Genomic DNA, 20,923 nt, shown 5'->3' with positions numbered 1-20,923 from the left:
GTTAAACCTGTCCAGTTTTCTCTTCATTTCCTAAGGGATACTCACTAGATTATTGGTGTGAAAGTTCTAGACGGAAAATCCATAGACACAGAGCCTGTGAGTCTTAATATATTAAAGTAAACTCTGAAAATAGCCCCTCTCTGTGGACTATAAGAAGGAGATTATTACTCACAGGATCTCCAGGAGTTAACACCACACAGCAAGTGTGGTGTTATTGCCCTGAAATGAAGTGTTTCATGTTAAGAGCTGTATCTTTGCCTGAGTATTGGGAAGCAAATGACATTTACTCATGACTCATCTGAAATCTTTACTTAATGAAAAGCTGTTTATCACTGCATATTTCCCTGCTTATAGCTGGCACTGATTTAATTGCTGTCCAAGTTGGCACAGTCCCACTGAAATCAGTGTCCCGAGTGGCAGCCAGAAGTCTGATCCCAGAGTTTTAATACATACATGGTGGGGCTCTGGCACTGCTGTCTGAGCTGCTTGAGACTTCACACATGATTTGTACATAAACCACCTTTTCAAAGACAAGCTTTCTAATAAAACAGCCACTGTTGACACAAATAATCCCAAATCTCTGATTTGCATAACCTCTAGGAAGCTAGATAGCAGAGGAAATAAGCAATAATAGCAATGTAAATGCCCTCAGTGAAAGCATATCAGTTATAAAGTACCAGTTCAGTCTATGAAGTTCAGTTTATGCTGGTGGAAAAATAAGAGGGGGCATTATGTCTTCATAAAAGCTTGACCTCAAGTGCTTCAGCAGACAGAAGAGACTACATTCAAGGCAAAACAGACTTTCTGTGCACAGTTATTCTTTAAGGGACTTTGCTAGGGTTACACACACCCTTTGCTTATGAAATGGGAGAGGACAGGAGCACCTAACAAACGAATATGTGTAGCTAAGCAGCCCCAGCTGCCCCAGTTCCCAATGTATTTTGTTTGATAAACAGCTAATCCCTGAGTATAGTGTGGCTTGCATTCCTCCAAACTTATCATTAATCATGGAAAAACCCAAGTTGTCCTTGCACTGTGTGAATGCCTATGAACAGCTCCTTTGATAAGAATGTTTTTACATGCCTAGAGGGATTTAGCTTTTTGGACCTCCATCCTATAAGGCAGACCTTCCTTTGCATGTGAGTCTGCTTTCATTGCTGGGTTTCAAGCCACAGAGACTTAGCAGGGATGACTGAAATGAGAAGTTGTACTGTGCTCGTGTTCCTCCATTGTATCTGTGCTCTTTCATGCCATTGTAGCATGGTATAGTACTATAATTGCGCATTTTTAGTGGCAAGAGAGGCAACAGGAGGACAGAAAGAGGAGAAAATTTCTAAATGGAAAAAGGACAAAATTAAATGCTGGCTTTTAAGTGGCAAGGCATTTAGTCCCACAGTTATGTTTCTTGTTTATACATAAGACTAATAGAGCAAAGCAATAAATTACTTATTGCCTTGTAACTGTCCAAGCAATGGGAAAAATAGCTGCAGATCTTTTCCCCAAGTATATAGCAGATGGATTGTCTTTACAATAGGTATAATTGAAAATAGCTATAAAATATATTGCTTTTTTTCCCCATAATTAAGTGGTTTCCCCCAAAATAAGTGGTTAACAGCACACATCTCCATTGCATATCAGACAATTTGAGTAGTCTGGACTGTGAGCCAGGGTGGCTTATTATAGGTACTTGGTCTGAACTTGGGCATGGGAAAGACAAACCATGACTACGTGATGGAAGCCCAGTGACTTTCAGCTGATATAGCACCTTTTGAAAAGGTGAGTCTGCCCACAGTTGGAATGGGCAAATCTTCACACCATTAAGGACACTCTTTATTAGTTTAAAATATGCAACTGCAACAGGCAGTTACAGAACTGAAGAAAAAATTTTAAGAAATTTAGTAGAACATAGTCCTAATATTAAAAGGGTCTTAAATACGGGCAAATTTTGTTCTAAAAGCTCACTACCAGCATGAGAAAATTGGCAGGCTGAATGCCCAACCTTTACTTACATTGATGAACTTTTATGCAAGGAAGTTTAGCGGGGTGGCATCTCAGAAAAAGAGGGCTTAAGGCATGTCCCCAGTGATCAGCTGCCCCTCTCCGTGCCCTTGCACACCCGCACAAGCACGTACTCTTGCATGGGCTATTCAGTTTGTGAGCCACAGAGATGAGACAAAATAGCCGCAGTTCCCCAGCTCCATTCCCACAGCAAGCTAGGAGCAGGACAAGAGCCGTATCAAGTGAAGGACTGGCGTGACTTTATCCCTCCTTGGAGAGCATGTGAAGCAAATATGATACTGGAATTCTCTGAGATCCCAGAGCCAGAGCAGTTCCTGAGCAGTGTGAATACAGGCTGGCCCTTTCACATGGTCATTCTCTAATGGCTCCAGAGGTCTTGGCTGCAAATAGACTGTTTAAATAAGAAATCAGGGCTGGTGATTTGCATCTTTTAGAGTCAAAGCAGAGATGGAAAACAGTAGAAGGCAAGGGAATAGGTAGTAAACAGGAAAAAGTTACACAGTAAAGGGAACATTGGGTTTCTCCACTGTTAATTGCCATGTATATGAATACTTCAGGATTTGTTTTTACTGAATTTTTGCAAATAAATTAACACATGGCTTGATCTTTGCTAGAATTCAAGATACCATCCAGTTAGCTTTCCTTCCTTCTACGTTGGTGTTTTGTCAGATGATATGTGGACAGGCCTGAAAAACACTGTTTTAGTGAAACCAGAATTAAAACAATTTTTCTAAATAGAAACACTGAAAGGAAAATTGATTTTTTTTTCAGTGCATAATGTCATGTGCTAATTGTAATGGTTTTAGTCATTATAATTGGAGGAACGAAGACAAAAGTATTCAGAACCCAACACTAATTTTGAAGCATTTTCCAAATGAAAACTCAGTTACAGAGAGGCAAAAAGTCTTCAAAGATTCTGGTGACAGAGACAGACACCCATTTCTGGGACATCTGTCTGTCCGTGTGGTAGATCTTTTCCACTACTGAACTGTAGTGATTTCTTCTCTGCCTGAGAGAGTGGATGGTTTATGATAGTTATCTAAGAAGCTGAACTTCAGGAGTACTTTTTAGTGTGATAATTAGTAGTATAAACAGAAATGTCTGAGAAAATGCATTAACTGTAGTGTTTTTTAATTTGGAGAACACTTTAATTTGTGATAAGGGAATGCAGAACTGCACACCCCTCTGCTACACCACACAGCAACTTAATTACCCCTTCATAACACCGTTGTAACTAACAGAGCTGCATCCTTTGCCAGAAGAACCTCGACTGGCATAAAAGAAATAATTCTGGAAAAAAAAAAATCTCAACTGAGATGAAAGTCCATTTTGTGCACAACAGCAAGCAGATGTGGGTTAATCCCTGCTCTCAGTTTCATCATTTTTGGGCAGTGTTCTCTGGCCTTTTGGAACGGAGCTGACCAGAGTATATATTAGTTCCTGGGTATCTTGGAAGAAAATAAAGTCAGTCTCAGAAGTATCCATTTCCTCTGGATTAATTCCTGGAGCCTGGTAGACTCCTGTCAGCCAGTTCCAGGCTGGAATTGCCATTTAACTTTCTCTTTAATTTTAGGAAGTGCTGGAACTTGGGGGTTGGAGAAAACCAGGCCATTGCTTTGATTTCATGTCCAACAGGACAGCTAACCAAGTAAACAAACTTGTTTGGTACCAGTTTGGTTACTTAACAGCTTACTGAAGACAGTTCAGGTTTTGTTTGTGCTGCTGAAATGTGTAGGAAACAAAAGCAAATCTCCACTGCTCACAACCCCCAAACTCTTGTCTGCGACAGACCAAGGATGACAAATCAGAACACAGAACAGAAACTAGCAAATGTACCTTGAATGTCACCCTCAAATTTGCTGCCAGTGAGCAACAGTCAAAAAGTCATTATAATATACCACTGCTGTTTACCCCAGAGTTCTCAGGAGAGACTGTAGCACTCCCAGCAGCACAGGGAGGTCCTCTGGGGAGGATAAAGGCCTGAAATCATTACAGCCTATTGACATAAACCTCTTTCCAAGGATAGCTAAAAAAATCTTGGATGTCGATTTACTGCTGTGAGGAAGAGCACTTTTCTTAGTGCTTTATCAGTGATTTCTTTTCTCATATATTTCCACACACACGTTACATTCTACATATTTATTTCATATATGTGTACTCACAAATCTTTAAGCACACACATATACATTACATTTGTTTATATACATTGTAGTCACGTGCATGTGAACATCTTCAGCTTGGCTTTCTTCCTGTTATCCCTTTGAAAGATGTCAACAGAGATGGGCCATACATAAACAAAATCAAATGCGAGGAAGCTAGTTAGAAGAATAAAAACAAGCAGAACAAATTCTGACTTGGCTACCAGAGTATAAATCCAGACTGCAGTTTTGTTGGTGTAAGCGTGTGCTAAATTAGTCCCCATGTTTCTGAACAGAAGCAGAAGGGAAGCTAATCAAAGGGAACAACTATGAAATGACTGCTTTAGAATTAATTTAATTTCAGCATCCAGAAAATAAATACATGTTTAAATTAGCTGAATTTATAGAAGTTTGTCAGCATTTCATGTTAAAAGGAAATAGATAAGTAAGTATATTAGAAGCTATCCATAGTGTACCACTTAATAAATACTCATATTCCAGCTAGTGTTGCAAGTTCAGAAGCTTAGTGTCAGGATTCAGGCTACCTACTGTGCAGACAGTACATGTTAAACTGTGGGGCTGATTGCCATGAGGTGCAGCAGGAACCAAACAATCTCGCAAAAAAGATTATACAGCCTTTCAGTGAAGTAGTCTTAAACTCAACAGACTGGCTAGTCCCCAGTTGAAGTGCCCTTAAATTCTCAGGGACAGAAAATCACTATTTTAAAGGAGTATTAGTGGACATTTGGAGTTAAAGTACTTTCAGATATATAGTCATTCTTGAGTATGCTCCAGATAGCTTTTATGTTTGCACCTTTTTCCTCTCACTGCTAAATCAAATGGGTCTTTGTAACATATTTACCTTTGGCTCCTTATAGCTACTGGATGCTGTTGGAGTGTCTAATGTTTACATCTTGTATCCTACATGTGTCTGAACTCATGATCAATGTTATATAAGTAAATAGCTGTGATTGGAAATCAAAAAAACAAACAAAAAGAAGTCTAAATTTAGGCTTCTAAACCTGAATGTTGGCACCCAAATAACTGGCCAGCTTTCCAAAAGCCAAGCCCTTGGAAATTTCCAGTAATCACAGTTGCCATACCAACGGCTGTCAGCACTCTTGCAAAAGCAGGTCATGTATTTAGGTGCCAAAATGTAGCAAGAGGGGTCTAATTTCAGCTTCTTTTTTTTTTTTTTTTTTTTTTTTTTTTTTTTTTTTTAAGAAGAAGAAGAAGAAGATCTGGCCAAGAGCACTGATGATAATTGAGAATGGTTTCACCTCGTGCTGCCAGTCTCCAGATGGAGTCACAGGACAGGCATGGCCATGCAAAAGGGCAGATGTTTGGTGAAGTGAAGCACAAGGCATTAGTGCTGCCTGGTTCCAGCCTGGGGTGCAGGCTTTGAGCTAACACAGAAACACCCCACGGTCTGATTTGGGGGCTAACAGCCAAAGCAGTGCAGGGATCAGTGTAGGCTCATTTCCTCAGGCACAAAGCAGGGTATGGCTCAAATCCCTGGCCAGGGGGGAAGTTGTTGTTTGTTTGTCTTGTTGCAGCAGTGACTGTGGTGGAGCTGCCATACAAGCAGGCATAGGGCTGGGTACTCACCCCCACCTTTGCCCAGTACTGGCCTCTTCCCTCTTGTAATCCTTCCAGCTTTGTTGGGATCCTGCACTGCCCCACTGGGGGCTTGCAACCCCCCCTTGCTGGGCACCAGGTAAAGTCCCTAGGAAGGCAAGGACAGATGAACCCCCATTTGGCTCCCCATCTCTTGAGGGTTTTGGGCACAGCCCCTGTTCTGCCTCTGCCTCTGAATGCCTGCCTGCCTGACCTAAGGCAAGTCAGTTAACCTCTGTCTTTAAGGCAGAATAAAGATAATGCTACTACTTCCTTCTCCCTGCATTTTGTCTTCTTCTGCTCAGGTGTAAGTTCCTAAGGGCAAGGTTTGTCTCCTCTTCTCAGCGTGTTCTATGCCTATCAAAACAGAGCCTTGATCTCAGCTGGGGCCTTGAGGCATGGCTGCAGCACTGTTATTAACATTAATAATAATAATAATGAATGCAATCAGATCAAAGGCAGTGACTGTATGAGTCATTTTTGGGGTAAAGTTAGTCATTCCAAAGACCAATAGGTATATGTAAACTTCAGCCAACGCCAAGGTTTCTTCTTTTTCCCAGCCCTTAAAAATTCACCCTTGGGAGTATGGCTGAGCAATATGATCCGAAAGGTCTCAGCCCTGCCGGTGTTTCAATGCGGATAGGCACTTGTGCTCACATGTCGACAGTTGCAAGGTTAATGGTGTAACTTTCCTCTGTATAATTCAGCTACATAAATATCCTATATGGTTTTTTGGATTATAGGTGAAACTCCTTTCCATATCAAGCCTTCTCTGAACTGACTGCAATACTTATCATTGATTGCTTTTGGTTGGAACTGGGTCTGTTGAGAAACCAGAGAATAGCACCAGATGCCAGAATTGTATTTTTCTTGTTGATTAATTTTTTCAGTTGTTTGGTCTTTTTTTTTTTTTTTTTTCTTTTATTAAAAAAAAAAAAGTTGAATGAATCACAACAAACTTGTCTTGAAAAGGAAAAAAGAATTGTAAAGCATGAGTTATTTAGTAAAAGTATTTAAATGAGATTTTTCACCTAAGAAGAAAAGGCCTGCAGCCAAACAATAGTATTACACAGGTGCAAAATAAGACACAAGAGGGAGCTCACATAATAAATAATAGTGATAAATAAATAACATTTTGAAAACAGTTAAAATGTATGGAAAACTGCATAATAAATTAACACATTCTACATTTCCTATTTGCTGTTGGTCTTCCCATTATCCCTACAGTTATTGCCACTGGCTACAGGCACATGGTCACAGAAAAGGATCTCAATGCACCAGACTTTGCCCACAGAACACAATAGCAGAGCCTGGCCCAGTCTAGGGTTAGGATAAGGGACACCCAGACAGGAGACTGCAAGGCTGCACTGTTCTGGCAGATAGAAAGTGATCTGAGTTTAGAGTTGTTCCAGGAGTTATTGTCAAATATTCAACACACTTTGACAGTTTAAAATACATTTATATATAAATGTGCATTTACGTTTTTTTGAGAATGACTGTTCATATTCAAGAGACAACTGAGTCTATAGAAAAACAGAGGGCTTGAAACCTAGTCTGTAATCTAACAGTTGCATTTTGTATGTGGGATCAGGAGTTGCATTTCAATGCCTGCAACCTTAGTTTATACAAGCAACTGCATTTCAGTTTTCTAATTTCTTAGAGAAACCATTTTCTTTTGAGAAACTCATCTTCATTTTTAAGTCTAAATCAGTCAAAGCCTTTCAATTCCTGAAGTTCTTGTAAAAATAAGGAACTATATAGGAACTATATTGGCCTTGATATGTTGGCAAAGGTCTACTCTCTCTTCAGTCAGACATTTTTCCACCATGTTGAACCCTAGATCTTTCATCGTTCTGAGGTTGCAACTGCATGCCTCACTACACATCTCAGCACTTCTCCAATAAACTGAGAAAGAGTAGAATGGCTGCAGGGCTGCCCCCTAAATCAGGCCTCCATAATACAACAGATATGGCCTTGCATCTTAAATACCACCTGACAGGATGTTGGATAGCCATTAGTGGGTCACTCGTTTGTGGGAACCCACACACAGATCTGGAAGATGGACATTACCCTTTGATGCCTATGACCCCTGAACAAACAAGTGTACTTTGGCCATCGTTGTTAGGATTGGAAAGGCTATAGTCCACATATCGGTGTTGGTGTCCATCATAGTATCTCAGACATCTCCCTCCAGAGACAGAAACAAGTTGTGTATGTCTGTCCAGAGTCCATGGGCAGAGGCCCACAGTTTAACATAACTGCAAAGAGTGTACCTTCTTTCAAGCTCCAGGACTTCTCTGGTCTTCAGCATCAGTAAAACAGCCACAAACCTTAGAGAGGCACTCTGTACCCTTCAGCTGATTCTTATGCTATGCTATCTGAGTCCATGGTATGAATGCACCCACCCACATAAGCGATGTCTCTATTTCTTTCCTCTGCTCCTGTAGTGCAAATGGGCTCTTCCACAATAGTGCCACTTATGGGGAACTCAGCAATGTGTTCAGTTCCTGACAGATGTTTGTCAAATGGCCCATTGAGTAGCTCAAGACCAACTGGTGCTCCTTTTAACATTGTATTAGCCATATGACTGTGGGCTGTTGTTGACTTTACAGTGTGCTATTCCTCAAAGACCATCCAGATACCTGTATCAGGAGCTCCAAAGAATCTAAGGTGAATGTGGAGGATGTGACAATGGTGTGGGAGCCCTTAAAGTGTGACTAGTTGGAAGGGACATTGTCATTGTAGGCATCCTACATCTACATCGATCTTTCATGTGCACACTACAAAAGGGAATAATATAGCTTCACCAATTGAAATATCCCATTTATACTGACAAGTCTAAACCCTGAGATCGTTCCTTATTGCGAGACTCCCACATATAATGTTCAGTCTGTAAAGCCACCTTAATGCTGGATACCCTGGATCTCAACATAGGGAATTACTCTTTCCACTCCTTTGAGCAAAATTGATGAATTCTTCAGCAGGGAGGCTATTTTGCAGCCAGATTCCACAGCTGTGGAATTGCAGAAAGCTGGGCCCTGGATCCTGGGCTGCCAGAGACCTCTCTCACAGTAGGCTTGATGCATTTGATCTGTAGAGAGGAAGGAGTACATACCCAGCATGGCACCCTGGCCAGCTGGCTTGGGAGAAGCAATGCTGGCTTTGACTGTGCAAGCAGGTGCTTGCTTCCCCTCCCCATCAGATGTGGAGAATGAAGGAACAGCTGTAAATGGAACAAGTTTTTTTTTTTAAATCAAATATTGGAGAAATTGATTTTTTTAAAAAAAGATAAACAACAACAACAAAACCTTCTCTGTCTGGCACTGGAAAGTTGACATGTTTTTCAGCTACATTAAAGAGAAAGTTGTGCAAGTATTTCTGTAGTAAAACAATTGCCTAGTACCAGAGCCACACATTTTTGAGAAGTGAGAATGAGCCATATGTCTCCCATAAAAACATACTGATACAGTTCACCGCGTTCTTTATGCTTTCTGGTACTTTTTATATATATATATTTTTTTTAACAGGCCATGGTTAAAGCGAGCAATATTTTTGTTTGCCAAAAAGTATTTACAGTACTGTGTTATCCTTCATCTCTACCAGTTTTCATTTGTTATCATTGACACATGGTAAAATTGCTTTAATTATCTCCAGGCTCAAGTACAAGGAGTTTTTATAATTCAGTTGGGTCTATTTCACTAACAGTATCTAAGCTACCATAATGAAAATGTTACTCAAGGTTTCTTCTTCAACTCCCCCCCCCCCCTTTAGATCATAATAAAGACAGCTCACTTGAGCAAATAGTTCCTTTGAAATGTTAATCCTCCTCAGATGTGTTTTTTGTTAGATCAGCTGCACTGTTAAAATACTTTCTATTTTCCCATTAGTTTCAATGCAGAATAACACTTATTAGCCATATGGACACAAAGTAGCTCGTTGATGAAGACAACTGAATTAAAGCCCCATGTTAAACAATGAATTAACTGTGATATAGGGTGCAAAAACCACAGTTACATAAAACTGGGCAGTTTATCCCCCTGTTATCCAACACAATCTCTCCTTAAAGGAAGAAAAAGAAATATATTCCAGACACTGCCCCCAGTGCAACCTAAAATCCATACAAAAGCATAGAAAGGAGAATGAACATAAAAACCTCCAGCAAAGGGTCTTATTAAAACATTCTTACTGAACGTATTGTTTTATATTAGTCTTTAATTGGCACTTAAGGCATGAAATCCCCAACAAGCTAAACTTTTCCTTCAGAACCACATGTGGAAACTTATCTCCAGTGCAGAGCTGGTTTTGTGATTGCTCCCTGGCTTGAGACCCTGGCTTAGCTCAGGTGTGATCAGGCACAGCGTGAGATTGCACACTTGGGGCTGTTCCTCCCTCCTTCCCTGCCCACGTAGCGAGCCTGACGTGCTGCTGCTGCTCTTCAATAAAGAGAGCAGTGCTGTGATTGCTTTTTAATGAATTTTGGGGGAACGTGTATGTTTTCCCCCAGGGTGTAGATAGAAATTTAGGTGGGTCATCAGCATTCAAATAGCACACATACAGGTTGTGTGAGGTTAGTGGAGCTAAGGAAGTGGATCCAAGGGATGCTAACCTAAACCTCCATGTAAATCAGGTAGCACAGGAGAAAAGCTCTGCTAGATTCAGGTGAGAAGAATCTGTCTGCAAAGACATTAAGAATACTAGCAGGTGAGACCCTCAGCAAGCTGTTAGTGACGATATACCTATGTTTCAGCAGACTTCAGTAAGTATATTTTCATTTTAAAACTCTGCCTCCAATCTCAAAACAGGAGACATCTGAATCCTTGGGAAATTTTGAGTCCCAGTCTGTACTTCAATGAGATCTCAGCCCTTCTGAAAATATATCCCTCATTATTGTTCCTTGATTTAAACAATTTGTGTGTCTGAACATGCATGTATAACAATTATGCAATAAAAGCTGGGGTACATGAGGCATCGGTTTACACGTACAGCTTCCAGAGGGACAGGAAGCCGGTATTATTTGCTTAACCAGGAACAATAGATCAGTTGCAGCCGGTTGCTATTCAGCCTGCATTTCCATTGCTGGCATGGAGGGGTGCATCCATCTGCTCGCAGCCTCAGCTGCACCCCTACCTGCTCCCTGCGCTGCCTCTAGCACTTAGTGATGCTTTAGCAGCAATCAGACAGATTTCCAGATTCCAGCGACTGACAGAGAGCAAATTTGCAAATGTGCACTGGACTAACATGATTAGGCCTGCAAACATGCAAATCCTTTGAATGAATTTTGGTTTTATGCAACTGACGTAAATAAAAAAGATCCTGTTTATGTACTGCCTAAACAGCCGCCGTACAAACTGGACTGCCAGAGATGATTTCATTCACCTCTTTAGTGAAACATACAGAGAACCACAGTGCTGATACCCGCAGGGTGTATTTTTCATGATAATGAAAACATAGACACACTGTACAATAGTTTACAACCAGAACTGAAGGCAAATATCTAATTCTACAGAAAAAAGAAAGTTTTCATGCGTCCAGAACATAGTAGATGCTCACCAGGTCCCCAGAGCTAATGTTATCATGGGATTTTGGGGAGCAATAAATGATCCTTTATAGATAGACCCAAGAGATAGTACCTCCAACAGCACTGAGGCTGTGACCGAGTTTTGCACTAACACAAACACTCTTGATCTTGTGTTTTGGCTAGAATCAAAACCTATAAATTTTATCTTTTCACATATCTTTGCTATTTGCTTGACTGATACGTTCTCCACAAGATTTTTCCTTCAGCATCCCGGCGTGCCTCTGGTTTGGGAGGACAGTGCTCTGAGCAGAACAGCCCTTAGACAAGCTTGTCTCTGAGAGTACCCCACAAGTTACCTTGTTTTGCAGTTTGCTGCAGTGGAAAACAACCAGAGCTTCATTCAGCAAAACCTCACACAGAGATCAATCAGGTTACTCTGGTTAATCCTGACTCTCTCACTTGGCTGTGGATTATAACCTCTCTCATAAGGTAATTTTTAATTCCTCCTGGAGAAAGTAAGGTGGATTCCAACCACACTTTTGGCACTGGCAACAGCAGGCAGAAAACAATCTGCTTGAGTTTTCTGCTGAGAGGCTAAAATATCATGCTGAGGGCAAGCTAGGTTATCCTCAATAGGATCCTCAATATCCTCAGTGGACTTGTGACCATTATACCTGGGAAAAGAGAGTGAGGAAGACGTGATCTTCCTGAGTAGATGGAAACTATCTGCACTTACATTATGGATGAAATCAACATGGGCCCTGTTTAGGAAGCCCTTGATTAGAAGACAAGGTTATTCACAGAAATCCTTGGGCTGGGGACCATGGAGCATGCTTTTGATGCTGACAATATAGCTGTTTCTCAGAGGCAGTGAAGATAATCTGAGTTAAATTTTCATGGGAGAAAAAAGCCTAACTATTATTTGAAAGCTAAGATATCATTAAAATTGAGAAAGATTTAAACTGCCAGGGTTTTTCAACAGAACCTGAAACTCTGGTATTCTTATAGTTCACTTTTTTCCCTGATCCTTTTTATTTTTCCCCGTTCTTTTTTTTTTTTTTTTTTTTTTTCCTAATTTATTTTTTTAGTAGTAGAATGAGAAAAGAGGTAAAAAATAGGCTGGGGTGGGACTAGAAAACCCATATTTAGAATTTTCAGCCAGCAGAATGACAACAGGCCAGCTGACTTCTTTTTAAATTACTTCTTCTCCCCTCTGTGACTGGTGTGAAGCTCAGGAAGAAGCTACAAGCTAATGACAGTTGGTTGCATTGATATATCCAAACAAGCATAGCTGAGGTTGGAAGTGACCTCTGGAGATTGTCGTTTCCAACAATGGCCTGTTCAGAGCAGGGTCAGATAGAGCAGGTTGCTCTGGTCTATTTTAAAGTATTTTTCAGCTCCTTTTGCTAATCCAGCCTCTCTGGGTGTTTGTTCTTGCTTTAATGTATCCTGCAGATCTGCCAGCCACAAAGAGCTGCTGATTCTTGCCAGTAAGGGATATATTCAGCAGCTTTTTTCATCCTGTTTTGCAGTGCATGATCTTTCCCTTCCAGCACTGCATAGAGGATACTCCCTACTATTCACCAGAAAGCTATGTCACTTGTTGACAAGCAAATTTTAAATTAGGTGAAAAAGGGAAAATTAAAAGCACTCTCTGTCTGATTAGTAGAAAGTTGCCTATCACTAGCACATTTCCTACAGAAAAGACATAAATTTCTCAGGGTAAATAGCCAGGGCACACTCGCAGTTGTTTATAACAATTTATTAAGTAATATCAAGAGGCAGTTTGGTCTAGGGTGATCTTTCTGGTGGCCAGCACCAGGTGTAATTTAGAAACTGGTGCTCAGTGTCATTCCTGGGGTCCACAACCTAAAAAAACATGGACACTTTAGAGAAGATCCAGAGGAAGGCCATGAAGATGATCAGAGGGCTGGAGCACCTCTCCTATGAAAAAAGGCTGAGAGAGCTGGGATGTTTAGCCTGGAGAAGAGAAGGCTCCAGATCTCACTGGATCTTCTCAATGTATAAAAGGGGCCTATAAGAAAGATCACAGAATCACAGAATTTTCTAGGTTGGAAGAGACCTCAAGGTCATCGAGTCCAACCTCTGACCTAACGCTAACAGTCCCCACTAAACCATTTCCCTAAGCTCTACATCTAAACGTCTTTTGAAGACTTCCAGGGATGGTGACTCCACCACTTCCCTGGGCAGCCTGTTCCAGTGCCTCACAACCCTTTCAGTGAAGAAGTTCTTCCTAACATCTAACCTAAAACTCCCTTGGCTCAACTTAAGCCCATTCTGGAGGAAGATGGAGGAAGACTTCTCACCAGGACCTGTAGTAACAGGACAAGGTGCAAATGTTTTTGAGGGTAGATTTAGAGTGGTTATAAAAAAGAAATTTTTCATGATGAGGGTGGTGAGACACTTGAAGTGCTTGCCCAGACAAGCTGAGGATGCCCCATCGCTGGAAAAGTGCGAACTCCAGTTGGATGGGACTTTGAGCAACCTAATCTAGTGAAAAATGTCTCTGTCCATGGCAGGAGGATTGGACTGGATGGTCTTTAAAGCTCCTTTCCAATCAAAGGTCCTTTCCTTTTTTTTTTTTTTTTTTTTTTTTTTTCCTTTTTGAGCCTCCAGAGCAAAATATAGCTTTTAAATATCTCAAAATTATCATTAGAATTTATCACACTTTCTCTCTGAGAGAAGTTGAGCCATTTCCAAAGCCAAACCTTCAGTTCTGAGCTCTTTTAACTGTATGCTGTTTTGTTAGTTCCAATGGGATATTCTAAAATTTCCCTAATTTATATTTTAATGTACTTTCTAGGCATACTGGTCATTCTTTCAAAGGAGCATAAAGTAGTTATTGTTAATACATACATGCTGGGTAACAGCAAATGCTTCTGGAGTACTGAGCTTTCTGTAATGACATTAAATGAAGAAAAAAAAGGAGATGAAGTAATACTGATCTCTATGACAGCCTCTGTCTGTAGGACAAGGATTTAATTCAGAATTAAGCCACATTAGTGTTAAAGAAGCCATTACTCACTTGCAAATTCCCACCCCCCAAAACCATTTCATTGCTCAGTGCAATAAGCTGGTACATTTATCCACAAACATTTGATGACTGATGCTTTATTTTGCCTTTGAATGTTTCTTTAATGAAATCTGGGTGCTTAAAAATATCCAGTAACATAGTTAACCATTTTGCTTTCACATTAACAGAGCAGTTATTCTATTGGCATTTCTCATTGACTTGGCTTTGAATTGTGAACCCGTTATATAGAAAAACAAAAATCAGGTATCAACAGAGATGAAAATCTTTTATAGGATTTTACTGAATATAAATAGATGTGTCTTTTTGTGTAGCTTTTTTGTCCTTCATTAACAGACATAGATTTACTTATGTTTTACATTAGCTACAGAAAACTTCCCTTGAGCTTTATCAAACTGCCTTGTTCTGAGAATGCAGAAAACATCTTCCTTCCAAGTTTGGGATATGCTTTGTTTTCTTTGAAAAGTTATGGTGTAAATTTTCTAAGGGACATTTAGTTGAGTAACACTGAGAGTCCAGCAAAACTATTTCTGGGCTAAATGGTCCTCCTGGTCTCCAAGGAGCTTCTCCAGCTGACAGAAATCCCTGGGACATGTGCACAACCCTTTTTCCCAGGCTGGGCTGTGTTCTAGACCAGTAATGTGCATATGTGTTGATAAAAGAGAAGATTACTATTATACCACCTGAAAATTGCCTGACACTAGCTGAATCTCTCTCATTTCTGGCTTCAGTGGGTATTACTGCGAGGTGAAGCCACCATAACAAGGAGTTGGATTTATGCTGGCTCTTTCTGAGGCCCCATTAAAAAGGGGGAAATTTCACGTGCTGAACTCCTTCCTTTTGCCCGCCCCCAGAGCGGGGTCACACCTGTCTATCGGGGAGAAATCTGAAAAGAAGAAAGCTGGAAGAGAAGAAAGGTGCAAGAGAAGAAAGCTGCAGGGCTTTTCCCAGAGGAGCCAAGCAGGCTGATGGAGGGTGGCTGCTGCCCTCAGCTCACCTCCCCAACAGCTGAGAGCTCTTGCACGAGCGTGTTTCGTGATCGCCATCCTCGTTCTGCTATTTCTTTGAGAGTCCTATGCCCTGCTTATTTGAACAACCGAAGCCAGAAGACTTTGTTTCCTTGATCATCTTCTCCTAAGTACAAATAAGTCAACAAGATGTTTCTAAGAAAAAGGTTGTTGTTGTCTTTTAAAATATATTTTCAACCAATTGCTCTCTTGATTTAGAGCTTTGGCTTCTGCCGCCCCTGCCATTTGTGATTACCCTTTCCTCACACCAAGCAATAATTTAAAATCTCTCCAAAAAGGCAGAAAGTTTCAGCCCTGTCTCAGCTTTGCAGCAGATATCAGGCCTCTAAAAAATGTTGGAGACTGAGGTCTTTTGAGATCTTTGTTTAGCACTTGAAAACGGGCTCCAAGCACTTTTGAGAATCTGGTTATCTAGATGGGTGTGTGAGAAATGCCAAAGGATGGGCAAGATGAGTCACACACAGGATCCTATTTTCTCAGAACAAAACCTGGCAGAACTGCCACTTTAACCCTTACTTTTCCACTTCTTAAAGCTCTTCCCTTCCTTAAAGCCTGTTCATTTCATTGGCCTTAAGAGGCTCTTTTGTCACGTCCTTTCCATATATACCACTGGCTTTTTTTTTTCCCTTTTTTTTTTTTCTTTCTTTTTCTTTTAGACTCATGCAGCTCACTTCTGAGAAATTCTGTTTTTTAAGGGTTCTTTGCCCTTTTGCAGCAACTGTGCTCTCTCTGTTGACGTGAGCCCTGCAGAGAATTATCGCTTGGACATGCACATTGGTGCCAAGTGGAGATAATGCCGTTTTTTCAGACTGAAGCCTGCCTGTAGGAGTGTTCCCAGTATGATTTTCACAGCCATAACTGCAGTTAATCTTAAGCTTGGCATACCCTTCCTTTTTTATGTAATGTTTTATAACTCTTTCAGGGTGGGAGAATGCTCGGGGTTTTGCAGTATTGCATTCACCTTCATTCTTGCCAGGCTGGTGCTTTTGACTAAGGTCCAGCATAACAGGCAGCCCTACCATTTATATTACAGTGCAGGAAGTTATCTGCCTTTTCCAGCTAAACAGCACCGAGAGAAAGAGGAAGCGTTTTTCCAAGCAAGCAGGAGGTGCCATGTAGCACAACGGTCAGTAAATGTGTGGATGCAATTTTGAGGGTTTATTTTTAATCCAGGACCTGAGTTGAGAGAATGGCATAAATTGGGTGAATCAATCAGACTGTTGCAAAGCAAGCTTGAAATGAAAGGGCAGTCAAGGAGGAAGCGGTAGATGACACACAGGACTGATTGCTTCTGGGCACAGTTAGGGCTTTGGGTTTAAAGAGTAATTACCTGGTCACACCTCACCCCTTGCTTGTTCGGGATGTGCAAACTACCAGTGAAAAGCCCAAAGACGTCAGCAAAGAGATTGTCCTTGCCTTTGCTAGCAATTATTTCCTTGGTAAGAGCCTGTTTGTGCCTGGTTTCCCTGAAGGAGCTGGAAAGTGCACAAGATCCCGTGCTTAGTCCACCTGTGAGCTCCAGTCTCTTTGCACCAACAGAGAATCCACCTGCTTGAAATGAGGTGGGGGGAGCAGGAGAAAAGTGCCTGGAGAGCTGAAGCCTCTGCTCTGAGTTAGGCTCTGCCACAAAGCCAGGATGCAGAAATGAGCCCCTATCATTTGTGTCAGGCTGAGGACTGGCTATGGGGAGCACATAAAGTGCCCCTTATATTCCCAGGTGGCAAGGATGTTAGGTGAGACCAGCGGGACATGCTTCCTGACTGTGCAATGGGATGTGAGTCAAATGCTGCTTTTGCAAACTTGGTCACTGTTAACCCCACTAAGAAAAAAAAATATGGTCATAAGGTCTGATACAGACAAACTGAATCTGCCCATGCTATTTATGGTGAGAGACTTATAACTCAGCTCCCTGGAATAATTCTTGGTAAATGAAGGGTGATTTTCACTCAGTCTGTTCTTATTAAAAGTCTGTTACAGATTGAAAGTACAGAGCCTTTTCTGTAGTATACAAACATAGACATCTCCACCCTGCTAGGACAATAGCAAAAGGAGGTCTGAAATTAGATGCAGTAATTCCATGCTTGTTTGCTTGCTTGGATCACTGCTAAACCTGAACATAGTTGGGGAATGAATGTGCTTTGAATAACAGCATGGTTTGAGACAGAGGGCTTCAGAGGTGAGCCAGGAGAGCTGGGCTCTGGTTTTACCTTTCCTGTGGGTTTTCTCTACGTTTTTAAGAAAACTGGTAGTCTAAAATTCTCAAATGAAGCTTCGTTTGGGAAATTTTCAGACAAAGTTTGTGTTTCCTGAATAAAGCAATGATTTCTACTGTGCAATAAACACCAAAAGTAATCTCTATCTCAAAGCATCTGTAATGCAGACCAACCCACTACAAGTCTTCTCTGCTTCTTTTCCCTGTGTCCTATATATATCTATATCTATATATATATATATCTATAGATGTTAAGGCAGATGTGCAGTCTAGAAGTGGATGCTGCTAGTTCAGCATATGAGTATCACCCTCAAGAACACAGTAGGTTCTTTTCATCATTTACTTTGATCTCCTTGTTCTAATGACTCCTGTTCTCCATTCGTAATGCTTTGCTTGGTATTCCTCCATCCTCTGCTACAATTCCCCTCCTGCAATGTGACGCTGCTCAAGGGGAGCCACTTGGGTTGGGCCATTTGTACATGCAGGAGGAATTGTGTCTCCAGCACTACTTCATCTTGAGCCTAGAAGGATTGGATGACTTACTGAATACTTGATTGCACATGGAGCCATTTGCTGAAAGCAACCCAAAGAGACATTTCCTATCTCCTCTGAAAGGGAAGGGATTGACTGGATGAACATGTCTCCTGGACCACTGGTTGGACTACGCTGAGCATCCTCTGGGATGAAAAGTACAACACGACCACAGAAAATCTCCTGTCTCCAGTAGTTCTCCTGGTGCAGTATAATTCCCAGTTGCTAAATAAGGGACAGGAAAGGCAAAATCAGGCTGTCATTGTTCATGAATCTGCTTCAGGGAGCAGCTTTCTGTCAAGAGACAAGTAGTGAATGCTGAAAGGCTTCTTCAGTTTTGTCTCAAAGGAAAGAAAAAATTAGGAAGGAAATGGCATTTGAGGGTTGAGGAGAACCATGAAACGTGTTGGTGTGAAATAACCAAGGTATTGTGTGTACTGGTTGTTCTGGGAATCATACGTAGACCTTTCAGGTTTACTGCTAGTCCTGGAGCTCCCAAAGCTGAAATGCAGATTGCCCTAAGCATCCCTTTGGCATGTAGCAACTATCAGGCAGAATCAGTCTTGGGCACATAGAGAGCAAGCAATAATTTCACAACATCCACATACGTGAGTGACACACAGGTCACATTCACATTGGCTCCAGCCAAACTGGACAATGGGACTTGCATTTGTATTAAGGCTCTCCACTCTGGGATTTGAATCAGTTTTCATCTGCTTGTAATATCATGTACCTGGCAAGTGGACTGCAAATGACCTGCACTCTAATTACCCTGCATCAGCATGAGCCTTTCCATATAGAGGTTGACTTATGCCAACCAAGCAAAAGACAAAGTATACATATTTTCTTAATAAATTCTCCAACTTTCCTTGAGCCTGAGCTTAAACCTTCTTATCTATTATCAGGTAATTTAAGCATTTTTAACATTCTAAAGACAAGTTAATCCTTTTGTAGCGAAAAGTCAGAAAATGGGCTTAGAAAGACATTTTAACAATGTCTATGGTATGTTAAGCCAAAGAAAAATTCTAACAGTGGTCTCAAACATTTTTGACTAAAATATTACTGTGGTCTTAATGCAGAGGAAAAAATAAATATCATACCAAATTTCTATCTATTTGTCAATAGTGTAAAATACTGCATATTCTACCAACACACACAAACACACAAACTTTTTTTCCCAGTAACTTCTGTTTTTAGATATGGTTTTAGTGACATGACACATGTAATATGACTCTTAATGTGATGAGGTTTTAGACTTGCATCTATTTGTATCCCATGATCTTCATACTTTTCCCAAGTAAGTTTTTCTTCTAAGTAATACTTGATTTATGCATGTTTTCAGAGCCTTTTTTTCATTATTTTTTTTCTGTTTTTGTCAGGGCAGTGATTTCCATGGTTTATGCAAAAGCTGATGAATGGACAGTCCTGAACTTGCCTGTTTGCCCATAGAGAAAAAATAATATTAGAAGTTTAAGTGTTGATTTGTCCAGTACATTCCTCGGTAGTTAGAAACCTACCTTAAAAGCTCTCTATTGGAGCTGGCAACAAAATTTAAGGAAAGTTCCTTATTTTCCTTTACTGTTTTTGCTCAGTGTCCAAAGCAGCGCATAGATTAATATACTTGAAAAGCATGTTCCTCTTCAAATGTTAGCAGACTAACCCACAAAACTACCACATACTCTACCATAGATCATATAGTTTGAGAGCAAAGCTTTTCTGGCCATTGGTAAACCCATCAAATGGTCCAAATTTTATGCATATCTGCTATTTAAACATCCACCAGAGTGCATCTATTGTCTGAGCTTGGGAACCACTGCTATGTTATCAAAATTCTGATCCTATTCCCGAAAGCCCTCAAGCACCCACTTGCTCATTACCCACACCCTGAGCGCCTCTCCCAACAGTGCACACCCTGGAGCTCACTACACTTGGTCTTGGTTTGTTTGCTTTTTCCAAGGCTGGTTTGCTTTCTAAGTCTGTCAATGAAGGGAGTGCCCTCATGGAGGAATGCAGATGTATGTTTGGCTCTGTTCAGACTGAACACAACTGGAGACACCCTGAGCTACCTGAGATGGCCACATGCCTAGATTAGGACCTGTAGAGGACCTGTACCCACCTGTGGCTTCTCAGGTGGCTCCACTGGCCTGCCTGGTGGAGCTGAATGGAGCTCCCTGGAGTACATCCAATGACTGAAAACAGCATGAGCTGCCTGTAACCACTGGGTGGAAATGGAAGATGGGGCTAATTCAGGTTTGGAAATGAGCAGCCAGCAGTTGACAGGCCTCAAGCACAGTCCATGTTGGTGTTTGAGAATTGATCTCTGCTGTCCTAAGGAACAAGGCAACCTCATGGTGTGGCAACCTGCAAGTGTGCCCTCACCAAAGCTAAAGAACCCACTTTGGTACATGGGGGGAGCCTAATGAACATGACTAGGGGGTTCACACACTATTAGCAGACCTAGCACATCACCTGCGTGCCCAAAGACAGGAGAGTGAAAAGGTGTGTTAAATTTGGGGCCACATATTGCATCTATGAAGCAAAAGTCCCAACCTCTATTCCCAGCTCAGCCAGACTCTTCCTTCAAGAGCTGCAGCAGAAGTAACTGAATTTATTCCATTTTCAATCTGTCAAAAGTATAGCTCACACTTCCCAATCCTGTGAGAGATCTGTGGAAAAAAAAATCCTTTCATGATGGAGTGGGATCAGATACTGTGAGGAAGAGGCTAAATAACATGATAAAAAATAGATGACTTCTCAAATCTGCATCTCTTTCAGGGGCATCACCCTAGACTCCCATGCCTTAGTTCC

Source organism: Aythya marila (genome assembly GCF_965140915.1).
Source record: "Aythya marila genome assembly, chromosome: 4".
NCBI classification, from domain to species: domain Eukaryota; kingdom Metazoa; phylum Chordata; class Aves; order Anseriformes; family Anatidae; genus Aythya; species Aythya marila.
The sequence above is the reverse complement of the archived record's forward strand: the minus strand, read 5'-3'. Positions refer to the sequence as shown.